Source organism: Schistocerca piceifrons, chromosome 3, assembly GCF_021461385.2.
Source record: "Schistocerca piceifrons isolate TAMUIC-IGC-003096 chromosome 3, iqSchPice1.1, whole genome shotgun sequence".
NCBI classification, from domain to species: Eukaryota; Metazoa; Arthropoda; class Insecta; order Orthoptera; family Acrididae; genus Schistocerca; species Schistocerca piceifrons.
In genome coordinates this window covers 474231905-474247022 of record NC_060140.1, presented here as the reverse complement: position 1 = coordinate 474247022, position 15118 = coordinate 474231905, and positions in this window count along the sequence as shown.

Below are 15118 nucleotides of genomic sequence, written 5' to 3'. Positions count from 1 at the left end.
GACTGGGCACTCCTCCGGTGGTTGCTGCTGCTGCTGCTGCTGCTGCTGCCGCTGCCGCAGCGGTCGTTGACCCCGGCGGCTGCATTCCTTACGGTCGCTGTCTGCGGCCCGAGTCTGGCCGCTTCTTGCTCCCCCTCCCCCCCCCTCTCTCGTCCTCCCCCGCGGCGCAAATTCCCCGCTTAAGCGGTCTGCACTCGTGCAGGTGCTCCCACGCCTGGAATCTCTGTCCAGCAGCTTGCAGTCGACACCAACCGTCTATTTCCGTGTCTGACTCTTCTCCTACATCACAATCTGCGATGAAAGATGCTTTCTCGATCGCCTGCACCAAAATGTGCCAAAATGACAAATGGTGGTTAATAGTTAACTGTCAGTGCCAGTCCACTGTCTCGTGGGGCCTGTAGGACTCAGAAACTAAGGCTCCCATTCCGCAGTATATACCCACACTACATATGTTTTTGGATAGGATCCGCCTTTAGCGAAACACAATTTTGTTTTTCAACCCAAACATGTTTCACTGCAATTGCAACATCTTCAGTGGGCTTTTATTTTTTATCTTTTTACCACATGGTGTGGTTTTTCCGATGTATTGCGTTTCTACAGTGACTGTTTTGTTCCACAGTTTATCATCTGCAATCACTTGCACATTTTATTTTTCTTCATCTTCATCACCGTTAAACACTATATATTAAGTTGCCACTGTCACTGTCACTGTCTCTGTTTATAAAGTGTTTAAGAGTGATGAAGATGAAGAAAAAGAAAATGTGTAAGTGGTTGCAGATGACGAACTGTGGAACAAAACAGTCACTGTAGAAACGCAACACATCAGAAAAACCACACCATGTGGTAAAAAGATGAAAAATAAAAGCCCACTGAAGATGCTGCAACTGCAGTGAAACATGTTTGGGTTAAAAAAAAATTGTGTTTTGCTTAAGTCGGACTATATCCAAAAACATACGTATTGTTAAAGCAAACACGGAAAGGAAGAGCCTCAACTCCAAGATGATTATACCCACACTTTTAAGCGTATGATTTTACTTGCTTATAAAATGAGAAGGTAACTTACAATGAAATTCTGTTTCGCTAATTGAAGCATTAACTGATGCTGTGCACTTTGATTATTGAACCATTATCTGAGCATCTTACCAAACATAAGACAGTAAAAGTGATCGTCGCAATTGACTCTCACTAGCTACATGTCCATCGTGATTCAGATGACGCTACCCATGGGTTGCAGGCAACCTGCAACACCTTTAAATACCACTCTCACAAACGCAAGATTTTCGTTTTCTCTCGCTTGTTACTCATAAACTGTTACTCCTACAAAAATTATTAACAGGTCCCTTGTGTATGAAATTTAATGTAGTTAAATTTTGTACTGGGATACGTTTTCTCTAGAAGTCGTATTTTTCGAATTATTCAAGAAAAGCGCACAACAGTGACCTTCAAACACGTTATTCTTGAACAACTCTAAAACCGTCTCCTCCATCGAAAATGTATCCTGCCACAAAATTTAACTGTGTTAAAGCTCCTAGAAATAAGTCTCGTTCATTTTTTCTGTAGGATTAAAAGTTTACATGTGGCGAGCGAGAAAACACGAAATACCATACGTACTTTTGAAATCGTTACAAGTTCCAGGAAACCTACCAGGAGGGGCAAAAAAAAAATGGAATAGAGACTTTATAGTTGAACAGATTTAGCATCTAAAGATTTTTAAATCGCCATTGATAACTTGAATAGGAGGTCGGGATGGAAGATTTTTAAGAAAAAGTGGTTATGAAAGATACGTCATACAGACTGAGGTATCTCTACACAAGTTGCCCCAAAATACTGCGACGAACTTTGAGACCTTGTAATGGGTGTCTTGAGGAACAAATCGAGCATAGGAACCCAAGTCCAGAAGCGTCCATCCAACGACAATATAGAACGTCGAAGTTTTAGGCTAGGCCACCCCTTCAGCAAGCCAATGTGACTTTGTATGCTGACGGACCCTAGGCGGATAGTCTCGCAGAGTTGTTTGTTGCTCAGTAATCGCAACTGGAGAAGATGGAGCTAGCTGCTGCAAAGACAGGCCTTGTCTCCTATATAACCAATGCTCTGTTCCCTTGGTGGATGACGATTTCAGGCACAGGTTTCCCTATCCAATTTATTTTTCTCCTGTATGCCGAAAGACATTGGAGACTTCAGAGGGTCCCAGGAGAAAAATTAACTGCAGATGGAAAATCGGTCCAAAACCATCACACAGAAGCAACAGAGCATTATATTCGTAGAGTCCGGAGCTCGTGGTCAAGGGGCTAGCTTTACTGCCTGTGGATCATGGCGTCCCGGGTTCGATTTCCGGCCGGGTTGGGGATTTTCTCTACCAGGGGACTGGGTGTTTGTGTTGTCCTTATCATTTTATCATCATCATCATCATCATTTGTGAGAGTGACTTGGTTGGATTGTGAAAAGAAAATGGACTGCGTAAAAATTGGGACTTTGTACGGGCGCTCATGACCGAGCAGTTGAGCGCCCCATAAACCAAGCGTCATCATGACATTCATATGAGACAAGGTGTTTCTACGCAACAACTAGCTCCATCTTCTTCACTAGCGACTGTGGCAACCAGTCGCGATCACTGAATAACAGAAAATAGTGCGAGATGTTCCACATACGATACGCCAGTGTACAAAGGCGTGTACAAAGGCATGTTTGCTGCCGTGAGGGTAGCCTTAAGTGGCAGGCGCCGGCGCCTGTAATTGCGACGCTCTGTAGAGTCATTGGACAGCGTTCCTGGACACAGGTTCCTGTTCACAATTTCTTTCTGAAGACACGCTCTGCAGCCCCTTGAAGTTTGCTACAACAGCGTACCAGCAGTTTTCTCTTACACGAGTCCAACAGAACAGGTTCCCAAATTAAAGGAGGCAGTAACTGATGCGCCTTCTCAGTAGGACACCTTAACGTGTTCATGGACTACAAGTCCTGGACACAGAAATCTAAGGCTGATTCACAATTTATTTGAAGAAATGAATGCTACACTATATGCTGGTAGTCTATCCGATACATAGAATAAACTGGAATTGTTAGTGTAAGGAAACCAGCAACGCGCCCGAATAGCCGCGCGCATTAGCATACTGCTTCCGGGAACTGAAAAAGTGTGTCGGTCCCAGATCAATACACTCGGTGAATAAACGGCCAGGACTGGTGTGTCTGTTAGCCCGGATGCGGTTTTTAGGTTCAAATGGCTCTGAGCACTATGGGACTTAACACCTGAGGTCATCAGTCCCCTAGTACTTAGAACTACTTAAACCTAACTAACCTAAGGACATCACACACATCCATGCCCGAGACAGGATTCGAAGCTGCGACCGCAGCGGTCGCGCGGTTCCAGACTGAAGCGTCTAGAACCGCACGGTGACGCAGCCAGCCAGGTTTTTAGGCAGTTTCTCACATTAGACTTGGTGAATAGCAGACTGGTACCCACGTTCTGTTTCAGTTACAGGATTCGCACGTATTTCGAAAATGTCCACGAACTTCAACGCGCAATAACACTAGATGCAAACAACTGGGATACATAAGCCATGTCAAGAAGGGGGGGGGGGGCGGAGAGAAGGGAGGAAGGGAGGAGAGGGGAAGGAGTGGCGACATGAATGGCTGCAGCCACCCTCTACCACTAACATTGCCAAATCCAAGGATTAACTTGTCGACCCTGCCAAAATATGCGGTAATGCCGGGAAAAGCAAGACGAAGACTTTAAGTAAACTGCAAAATTTCAGTCGCCGAAACAACAGCCAATGTATTCAACGGGATGTTGGTGGTAATACGAACTACAGTGGTTACTGAAGGTGTAATAACAAGGTAATTACTTGCGATGTCGTATTGTGACGTCTACAACAGAATCAAGTCCAAATTTGAAGACAGAGTTGTCAATCAAGTTCAACATTTAGTTCAAAAAGAGCGTACAGTACTGACTCAAACACACTGACAGAACAAAGCTGACCTCTCGGATGGAGAGTGCAAACATTTATACAAATATTGTCTGTTACAGAATGATGATATCTACACAAATTTCATATATTACAGACTATACTCATATAAAATATTTCAAGAATCTTCCAGAAATTGTAAATTATGTAAAACAAATAACCGTGGGTAACCGGGTTCAAACTAGCGACTGGCACCACATCAGTTACCGATACAAACCACTACGCATACTCCATACACCACTAGTTGCAGAAATGTTTCACATTAGAATAACATAAACCCAGACGAAAAAATGAAACTTTCTAAGAAATGTTTATGCAGTTATTCAAATGGTTCTGAGCACTATGCGACTTAACTTCTGAGGTCATCAGTCGCCTAGAACTTAGAACTAATTAAACCTAACTAACCTAAGGACATCACACACATCCATGCCTGAGGCAGGATTCGAACCTGCGACCGTAGCGGTCACGCGGTTTCAGACTGAAGCGTCTAAACCGCACGGCCACACTTATGCAGTTCTTCACAGAAATGTATAAAATACGTCGATCAGCCAGAACATTATGATCACATAACTAAAAGCGGTATGTCCGCCTTTCGCACGGTTAACAGCAGTGACATATCGTGGCTTGGAAGCAATGGGGCCTTGACAGGTCGCTGGAGGGAGTTGGCATCACAAGTATCTAATTCCCGTAAATTACTGGCAGGGGGTGATGAGCTCTGACGAAATGTGTTTGATCGGGTTCAGATCTGGCGAACTGGGGGCCAGAAAATGCAACTTTCGACTGTGTTCCTCGAACATCTTCATCACGCTCTGGTCTTGTGACAGGGCGCATTATCTTGTTGAAAAATGCCACTGACATCGGGAAACATGGTCGTCATGAAGGGGTGTACGTGATCTGCAACCAGTGTACGATACTCCCTGGTCGTTATGGTGCCTTGCACGAGCTCCACTGGACACATGGATGCCCACGTGAATGTTCTTCATAGCATAATGGACCCGCCTCCAACTTATCTCCGTAACTCAGTGAAGGTGTCAAGGAGCTGTTCCCTGAAAGACGACGGATTCGCGTCCTCCCATAGGCATGATGAAGAATGTACCGGGAGTCATCAACCACGCAACGCTCTGCCACTGCGCCAACGTCCAGTGGTGATGATCGCGTACTCATTGCCCATATCGTGGTGTTAACATTGGCACAGGCGTACGTCGTCTGCTGCAGAGGCCCATCGTTAGGAGTGTTCGCTGCACTGTGTGTTCAGGCACACTTGTACTTTGGCCATAATTAAAGTCTGACGTTAGTTCTGCCACAGTTCCCCGCCTGTCCAGTTTTACCAGTCTCCCCAGCCTACGACGTCCGACATCTGTAACGAGGGGTGGCAGTCCAACTTTCCAACCTCTGGAAGTGGTTTCGCCTTGGTTTCGCCACATACTGAAGACTCTCACCACTGCACTCCTCGAACACCCAACAAGTTGTGCAGTTTCCGAAATGCTCGTGCCGAGCCTCTGGGATTTCAAAATCTGCCCTCGGTTAAACTCAGATGGATCGCCTGCATTTTCCATTTTACACACAAACAGTATGCCCACTGATAATACATGCAGCGTGCGTGTGTCAGACTAGCAGTCATTCTTCGCCAGGGGAACACTACTATCACCTAGGCTGGTTTATATACATTCTTTCTGATCAGTGCAAGAGACGAAGGAACACAATTCATAAATATATTTACTGTTTAAGCTCTCATGGAACGAAGGCAGGTTACAAGTACAGAATAACAATTTTTTTACGTTATTTGTCTGACAGGAAGAGAAACACTAACCTTAGAAACGAACTTAGTGTGGCATGAATAACCAGTAAAATAAAAAGAACGAACTGAAGATAGCGTAAAAATTGGCAAAAAACGCTTCTTTGTAGGTAACCAGCTATAGCCATGGAAGTTAGCCATGGAAGTGTCGAAAAAAGGAAAAGGAACTGTACACAGACTGAGGAAGAACTGGACACAATCTTTTTTTGTCGCCTAAATCGTGGAGATAAAATGAGTAATAACGAGAAGAATGCTACATCTCTCAATGTACACGACATCTATGATTGTGCCTGGATAGTTCGATTGGCGGCGTTACCTAACGGTTTCCTGCTGTTGTTGCTATCTCAACAGCATCCCACATTAGTAAACCAGTTGCGACTTTACGTGGGATTGATCGTTCCTAAGGTAATTAAGCTATGTGCAGCTCTGTTTAAAAAGAATGGCTCAATAGCGTCGTAGAGTCGACCCACACACGTCGCCTTTCATGCCGAGCAGTTTACTCGCTACAAATAATAACCTGAAGTTATGATCCAGCAGGCAAATTGATATGCATTGGTTAGAACTGCGAATTACTGAACTCAACAGGAATATTAAATAAAAAGTAAATGAATAATTAATAAAAAGGGCTCTATTCTAATGTCTGCAATTAACAACAGAGAAATATGTTGAAAAATATTTATTCAAGAAGTAAAGCTCAAATAAATGGAAAGTGGTCCTTTGATAATTAAGTATAATACAGACAGAAATAGTATTATTAAATCCAGTACAGTTTCGTTCACAATGTTAGGAGGATGTCAGCAGAATCCCCGAGCTACACAGTCGTCCAAGACTCACGAAAATTAAGTCCATTTCATGATCACAATACATAGAATATTCACCAGCTCAAAATAGGTCAGAGTTCAACATGAAATTAAAGAGTTGAAACTCATACTCTGTCAGTTGTCAATTCTGTAATGCAATGAGAAAAAGTTAGGGTTTTGTAATAGCCATTCCCCGTGCAGAATCAATCACCTTTGTGACCAAATCATGCACATTACCACAGGCACGTCTGCTCTCTACCAGCATGAACATAAAAGTGTCTTCTTCAAGATCTCAAAGAAAAGTGCCCTGCCTTGAGTGCACCACTCGAAAAGTGTTTGTCTTCACTTGACTTCAGCAGGCCTGCTTTTCAATTGGATGAAGGCAATCTCCACCAAAATACATCATTTGTCAGTTAAAAAGACATTATTTGACTCTACGTGATCACTTTCTGGACTAGGCTAACATATTACAACATTTTAAAAAAGAAATGTCACAAAAATTTGGTCACGCTCAGATCATATACAATAAATATAAACAAAGGCTTGTTCATAAATAAATAAGCCAGTATTCTTGCACAAGTGTGCTCACGTTAAATGACAACAGATTGTCATGAAATATAATTTAAACAATTATTTAGGCCTGCTTGACAGAGGCGTCTATTTTCAAAGGTGATGTCAGTTAACTCATGTAACTGACCACTTCTCAAATTACCACTGTGTTTAACATCAATTGTAATGGACATTTAAATTAATATAGTGGCAAAATATTAAAATATTACGTAAATAACTAAACAAGAACGACAAGCTACGTGGTTTTCATGCTGCAGTCATTTGCTATATTTTTTGGAGAATATAGTGTTCTGAGAGACATTTACGTAAAGGAAAGATATAAAAAACATAATAAATCAAGGAATGTAATAGATACAGGTATGTAGCTTTGAGGAATGATAGCTACACCACAATGATATCTAAAGTATTGTTTGCTGAGATCGCAAGAAGAGTTTAAAAGTTGTTAATTCAGGGTTTCAGTGCAAAAGTGTTTAGCGATTGTAAAATATTAACATCCGTAATTTTAAAAGTATTGAAAATATTGTTGTGTCATCAATTGCACCTCATTTTCCTGAGATCGCCAGTGTATTCAGATTTGCTTTATTGTGTAGCTGTGATTTATTGTCGAATTTCTAAGAGTTACAATTTAGACATCTTCCAAATTGACTCAAAATCCGTCTCCGCTGAAGATTCTGCGTTCTGGTAAGTGAGGGATCACTGCCCAACTCCTCCATCCGGAATTTCTCCGTTTCCAGCCATGCTGCTTGCCTTTGTACCTGGCTGTCTGGTACCAATTACCAATGCTTAGCTGCACTGGCTGTGGCGTGCTCTCAGCCCTGGAACCATATAGCTTCACAAACAAATTCACCTCACCACATACCAATTCCAGGCAGCCGGTTAACTTATTTACATATGTCTAACTTTGTAATAGACTAGTGTTCAAAGTTCGGGTACAAGCCTGACACACTTTCTACACAATATACACCCCACTGCAAAGTGTATCAGTTTATGAACTTCAGAAAACAGGAAACAGAAAACGGAAACACTGGAAGTTTTAAAGGAGAAGTGGAAATGAGGCACAGTAATAACATTTTATGACCACATGACTGTACCATCTGAACTTTGCTGTCTTAAAGACTGATTTACAAATTAATCATATAGTAACTCTCCAAAAAGTGTAAAATCCTTGAGACGTAAAACAGTGTGAAAACAAGTTGACATCATGAACCGGTAACATTGGATTATTAACTCCACACTTTATTCTAAGGTATTAGCTCTTATTAGAAGGTGGGTCTAATCTGTACTTCCTACATGCTCTTTGACAAATACTTGCAATAAATGTAGGCAGACAGATACAGCGTCGAACCAAACATAAGTGAAAGACTATTGTCTAGTGCACAATGTTTTCTTTGAAATTTGCTGTTCATTGAAGTGAATCGTTGTTAACCATCGTAGTCCCGCTGGGGTCAATATGACCCCATAAGCACACTGCAAACCCGTAACTTCCTTGTTTTATAAACTGTTATTTTCAAGTTTTGCGGCTTTCTACCCCTAAGTCAATTTCATCCAATGATATTTTGGTCAGTTTTATACTTACAACACGCTTACATTTATTCATATTTTTTTTGCACTGAGTGGAAAAAACATTACTTATTTTTGTACCAATGTAAGGACTTCTTGCCTCAGTTCTTGTTGTGCTCTTCCTAGTACCACAGAAGTCAGCGTGACCCCATAAGGACATGATAAATATATATCTCCCTTGTTTTCAATGCTGTTATCTTTGAAGTATATGACCTACTTCTTCTGACAAGGGAAAGTCCCAATCGCACTCCGCTCAGATTTAGTGGTAAGATGCCCCAGTGTATAGCCTGTCAAAAACTGCACAGCTTGAAAGAGGAAGAAGGTGTACTGAACTGTGAAAAAACAGCAAATTAAAAAAAGCGAATGGTCCAAGCTAAGGAGTGCAATATGCGGAGGAGTTGAACGGAATAGTGGTTAAGGGTCACGATGTTAAACTACGATATGGACGATCTGTGTTCAAAACGGCATCGTATCATTTATTTTTATTTTTTTTTCACAACATTATGAGCTTTCCGTCCGGTCATGGAAATGTGTATTCTCCTTCTGTAATCCTGGCAGACGTCATACTATGCATCGGTTATAGACTATGAGTCGTGTAGTAAGAATACGTTACTGTCGCTAGTCAATGTGACGAATAGTGAGAGCAGGCGAGGTACCATATAGACGTCTCACAGAAATGAAAACAACGAATAAAGGGGTTCTGAACTATGGTACAACAAAGGAATTCAAGAGTCGAAACTTCCAAAACAGAACACAACTTCAAAAACGTTAAAAACATATGTTTTGACAGATCACAGAGAAACTGTGTGATTATGAAACTTTGGCGTTCATTAGTTGCAGCTTATGTGACAAAATGTTATGTTTTCATCATTACCTTGGGAGTGATCACATTCACATTCATACGAATACCTAAACCGGGCAAGGAGGCATATCTCAATACATTGCCAGGCGTACAAGTTCAGTGTTACGATAAGAGATTCCTGTCATATGACATACGTACCGTCACTAATGCCATGTATGACAAACCAGACGTGTTTTCCGGTGGAGGATTGGGTTGACTTATCGACTTGTCATCAAACGGTTGTAGTGCCCATTCGAAAGCCACTTCCTTTCGGCTGCTAACAGAGTAGTGGTGCGGAATCAACTGTCATTATGGGCCCCTACCTTACACCTCACTGTTGCAAACGGGCGTTACACCATCATGACACAGACACAAATTTGACTACAGCGAACAGCCGAAAAAAGAAAAGAAGGTGGAACCAGGGAGATTTGAACACGGTTCGCCCACGTGTTAGTCCAACACCGTGACAGCTTACCGACAACGCCATTGCTCTATACAGTTCAGTGCAGCATCGTTCTGTTCTCATGCTTGATCTGTGTTCAGTCTTTGACGGGGTGTCCACTGAGCTCTCTCACCACTGCATCTGAGCGGGGTGCCATGTGGAGTTTCCCTTGTGAGTCAAGTATAACTAGCGATTTTTTTTTTTCAGACTGATGTTTACAAAACATTGAAATTCGTTCACTGCTTTTTGTACTGAGTACAATTAGGGTCAACGTGACCCCAATCTAAATTTTGTTTTTTTTTTCTCGAATAGTACTTATAAGACAATAGAATGACGACTGTTACGTTGACGAGCTATAATTTATCTAGAATGAATTTTTCACTCTGCAGCGGAGTCTGCTCTGATATGAAACTTTATGGCCTGTGCCGGACTGAGACTTGAACTCAAGAGTATCCTGTCCTCAAAGCTTTAGTTCCTCTAATATTTCATCTCCCAACTGCCACACTTCACAGTGATTCTCCTGTGTGAATTCCAAGACTTTCTCTCCTGAGAGAAATGGTCTTGGGTAGCTCAGCTGTTACAACACTTGGCCACGAAAGGCAAATGTCTCGAGTTTGTGTCTTGGTCCTGCACACTGTTTTAAACTGCCCTGTAGTTTCGACTCTAATGCTTGTTTTTGCGTTAGTTCATTAACATGTTGTCACTATACCCCGTGTCAGTTGCCAGGTGTCTTTATGACTGTGTGGTACTCAGTGAAGCAAAAAAACCATGATAGTAAGAGGGTTAAATTGAAGATAATAGCCAAGCGTTCACGGCGTACACTTACGAAGAAGTGAACATTTCATAACTGATGACATCACCAGTTTATCGATGTAAACAGTAAACAGTATGACTTGAAACAGATGCTAAGTAGTGAAACGGTAAAGACTGAACAAAAGGGAAATAGGTGCTTCAAGTCTGCCTCGAGATACCGCGTAGATTTCTCTAGGACTTATGTCCCCGCATGCTACCTTTTACAGCCATCGGTGGTCTTTTGTGTCAGCGCCCGCGCGCCGTAGGACGTATGTCAGACAATGATAAATGCGTGCTGGAGAAAGCGTACGCCCACACGCGCCTTTGTCTGTAGGTGTGCGCCACTTGGCTTGCGATTTCATTGTGCTCATTTTGACATTACCAACACTCCTGATAATTGTCCTGCTTCCTTCCTCACTTTCCCTTTCGGTTTTTTAGTATTTCTCATTGACCCGCCGTAGCATTGAATGGGTCTTGAAAAATTTCTTATCCTAAAAGCTCACTATGAAATCATAAAAAAAAGAACAGAAAAATCGCTACCACAGTACCCACTTCCTTCTTTTTGATCAATGCTATTGTTTCTCCCTCTGTGCTGTCAAAGTTTGAAAGACCCCATGTGCCTTTCCTGTCTCTCCATTGAATATGTCAATGCAGTACAACGCTCCAGAGCCCCACGCCGAATATGATTGTCGCCCCTCTCATTAGTCATCCGGAGCCCAGTCTTCTTGCGACAGTACATTCTCACGATCACCAGTCAGCAGCAGTCATGTGCAGTGGCTACATTCCGGCCAAGTCCTTCTGCAGTATCGCAGAAGGAACATCCAACTTTTTGTAGCCCTACAACGCGACTTCGTTCAAACACAGTGACGTGTTGAAATGGTGCCATTGTCGCCTTAAAGGCATTCTTGACTAACATCGTCTCACCACGTCCGATATCAAAGGTAACTAATACTCACGAGCGTTACAATATGTATTTAATGTAGACCTGCTTTGCATCCTCATAGTGGCAATACAAGTGCCACTTTCATGCGACTGGCGCGTCATATGAATAGACGTCATCTTTCAAATGTAGAATCACGCCTACCAACTTTCGTTTATGTTGCACAATTCCTTCTTGGTATTGCGATTTTTTTTCAGTCCGTATAATTCACGCGACCTATCCAAGAAGATTTCTCACATACGTGGGACCCACATCGAATAAGACCAATACAGAATATTGATTGTGTAAAGAGATGGGTGTCAAGATTGGTCTCAAGTGTTTTTGGTCATTGGGAGCGTGCCACAGAGATGGTAAAGATTCTGAACTGTAAGACAAGTGAAGACAGTTGCAAACTGTCTCGAGATTGTCTACTTACAATGTTTCATGAACCGGCTTTAAGTGATGACACTAAGAATACACGACAGCCCCCTGTGTATCACTCCCGTAGGGACACTGAGGACAAAATTAAATTTATTACAGTGCGCACAGAGGCATTTAATCGCATTTTCCCCCGCATCATTCGTGAACGGAACAAAAACAAGCCTTAATAGCTGGTACAATGGGAAGTACCGTCTGCCACGCACTTCATGGCGATTTGCAGAGTAAGATGTCAGATGTAGATGTGATAACAATACTGATTTATCGTTGTCAAGTAGTTGTCACGGTACGGTTCATGCGCTTTACCTTCCTGTAGTGTCTCCCACCAATGTCTGTCTGTGATTGAGCTACTTATCCTGAGCGATCATTCTTAACCTATATTATCACCTTACTTGGTGAATTTTTTCTACATGTATTGCTTCGATCTGTATCATACCTTGAAACAGATCATGGACTCATCAGTTAATTGCAGCTGTATAAAGTAATAGGTTTTCTTGGTTACTCTTAAAATCCTTCATAGCAAAGGATGTAAGCTGTAATTTATCGTAAACCACTTCACGAATTTTCGGTTACAGTTGGTTGTCATTCAAATCGAAACGAGATTTGAACAGAATCGATCACAGCCTTAAAAAAGAAATGACCATAAGTGACAGATTTAACCGAAATAAACGGTTGTAGCATGGTTGTTGCATTCAGAAATATCTTCTTTAGTTCTTGACGGTGACTAGTTTCGCACACCTATGTCCATTTTCAAACCATCCGTGTGGTAAGCGCGACAATACAGGCGGTAGCGCATGTAGAGAAACTGTCCCTGCAGTGATGATCAAAGCGGCAGGGTAGTCTGACATTTCATCATGGTCTAATAGATCTGTTGAAAACAAATTCCAATAGTCTGAAAATTTTTGCTACCAAAAACTTGTGATCTAAACAAAAGAAACAATAAAATAAATATTTCGAATGAGAAGGCACAAAAGGAAAAAAACCTTCACTATAGCTTGAGTGCGTACAGCGAGAAATGCTTAACTGCCAATGTCGGCAGATGACGGCAAAACCTTCCCTCCAACGTAAACATTCCGCCGTTTCCGCGCACGTGCAGATTTCCGCACACTCAGGATTTTACGCATTCCAACAGTCGCAGAACCAATTGATCACTGGTGTCACCGCCCCATTCGCGACAGGGTTTATGGCTGACATAATCGCTGGCGTCTGACGTGCGCTAGCCGCTGAGAGCTAGTCGATTTAGACAAGAAAGTAACTCGTTGTAAAACAGGCCTTAGGCATGTGAATCCACTCGTCAAGTTAAAATTCGTGTTTTACGATTTATTGCTACGACTGCGCGGTTCCGCAAAATGCGGAAAACATACATAACAGCCACTCACAATCAATCAATTTCTCATTCGCCCCCTCCTATCTCCACTCTCCTCATCAATTCGCATCTCCTGTTCTCCTCTTCTCCTTCCTCGAGCACTTCTCCCTTCCTCTCTCTCTCTTTCTTTCTCTTTTTCCCACGCTCTCTTTCTCTCTCTCTCTCGCACATGTATGCACGCAAACGACTAACTGCTCTAGGCAACTGACTCCTGCCCGTCTATACGGCGCAGAAGATGGTGCCGACGGCCGTCTCTGGCCCACATCCCTCAGGAGCGCGGCGAGATTTATGGGACACGCAATTTGCTCGCCTTGTAAGGCGACCGCGGGTAATTGCTGTTGCGATACTGCGCCATCTGCATAGGCCCGCTGTTCAGGCGCGCACCGTGTGTGTGTGTGTGTGTGTGTGTGTGTGTGTGTGTGTGTGTGTATAGCTGCCGCCGCCGACGCAGTCACTGCTTGCGAAATGGAAAATGCATTTAAATAAGGAAATGCTCGGTTGTCTGCACAGCGCACGGTGCGTTGTTGCCGATTGCACGGCCTGCACTGCTCTTGCGACAACCTCCTGCGTGACCTATCTGTACTGCAGTCTGCAATCACGTGTGACTGTACCATCACGTATATCGTTTTGCGGTAATAACTAAAATTGGCACCTTAATGTTCACAACTGTGCTGGAGGGAAATACATTGACGGAAGAAAATACCAGCGGCAAGAAGGGAGTAGTACAATACAAACGAAAGTTGGTAGGTCTATTTCTACGTCTGAAACACGATGTCTGTTCTAACTTCACGCCAGTCACATAAAAGAGACTACTGTAGCGCCTTTATGAAGACGCAAATCAGATTTGCCTTACATACACACTGTATCAGACGCGAGCGTGTCCGCGCCCGGGCCGGCCTGAGTGGCCGAGCGGTTCTAGGCGCTACAGTCTGGAACCGCGCGACTGCTAAGGTCGCGGGTTCGAATCCTGCCTCGGGCATGGATGTGTGTGATGTCCTTAGGTTAGTTAGGTTTAAGTAGTTCTAAGTTCTAGGGGACTGATGACCTCAGCAGTTAAGTCCCATAGTGCTCAGAGCCATTTGAGCCATCCGCGCCCGTTAGCTGAGTGGTCAGCGCGACAGAGTGTCAATCCTAGGTACGCGGGTTCGATTCCCCGCTGGGTCGGAGATTTCCTCCGCTGAGGGACTGGGTGTTGTGTTGTCCTAATCATCATCATTTCATCCCCATCGACGTGCACCAGGCGAGCGGTGTACCCGACAGGAGGCCCCCGTCACACGCCATTATTATATTGTAGTCGTGAGCGTTAGTTCAAATGGCTCTGAGCACTATGGGACTTAATATCTGAGGTCATCAGTCCCCTAGAACTTAAACCTAACTAACCTAAGGACATCACACACATCCATGCCCGAGGCAGGATTCAAACCTGCGACGCCCTGTACCCCGTATTCCACTGACCCCAAACCATCCCCATTTAGGATTTCAGTGCCGTCAAGTGAGAGCTCATTGGAGGGGAGGTATCTGATGAAAGCTGGTTATGCGTCGGCTCCAATAATGGCCATATGTTGGTTATAAGGAGACTCGTTGATGGTCTGCATCCAGCCTGTCTGGATGCTAGACACACTAGATCTACATC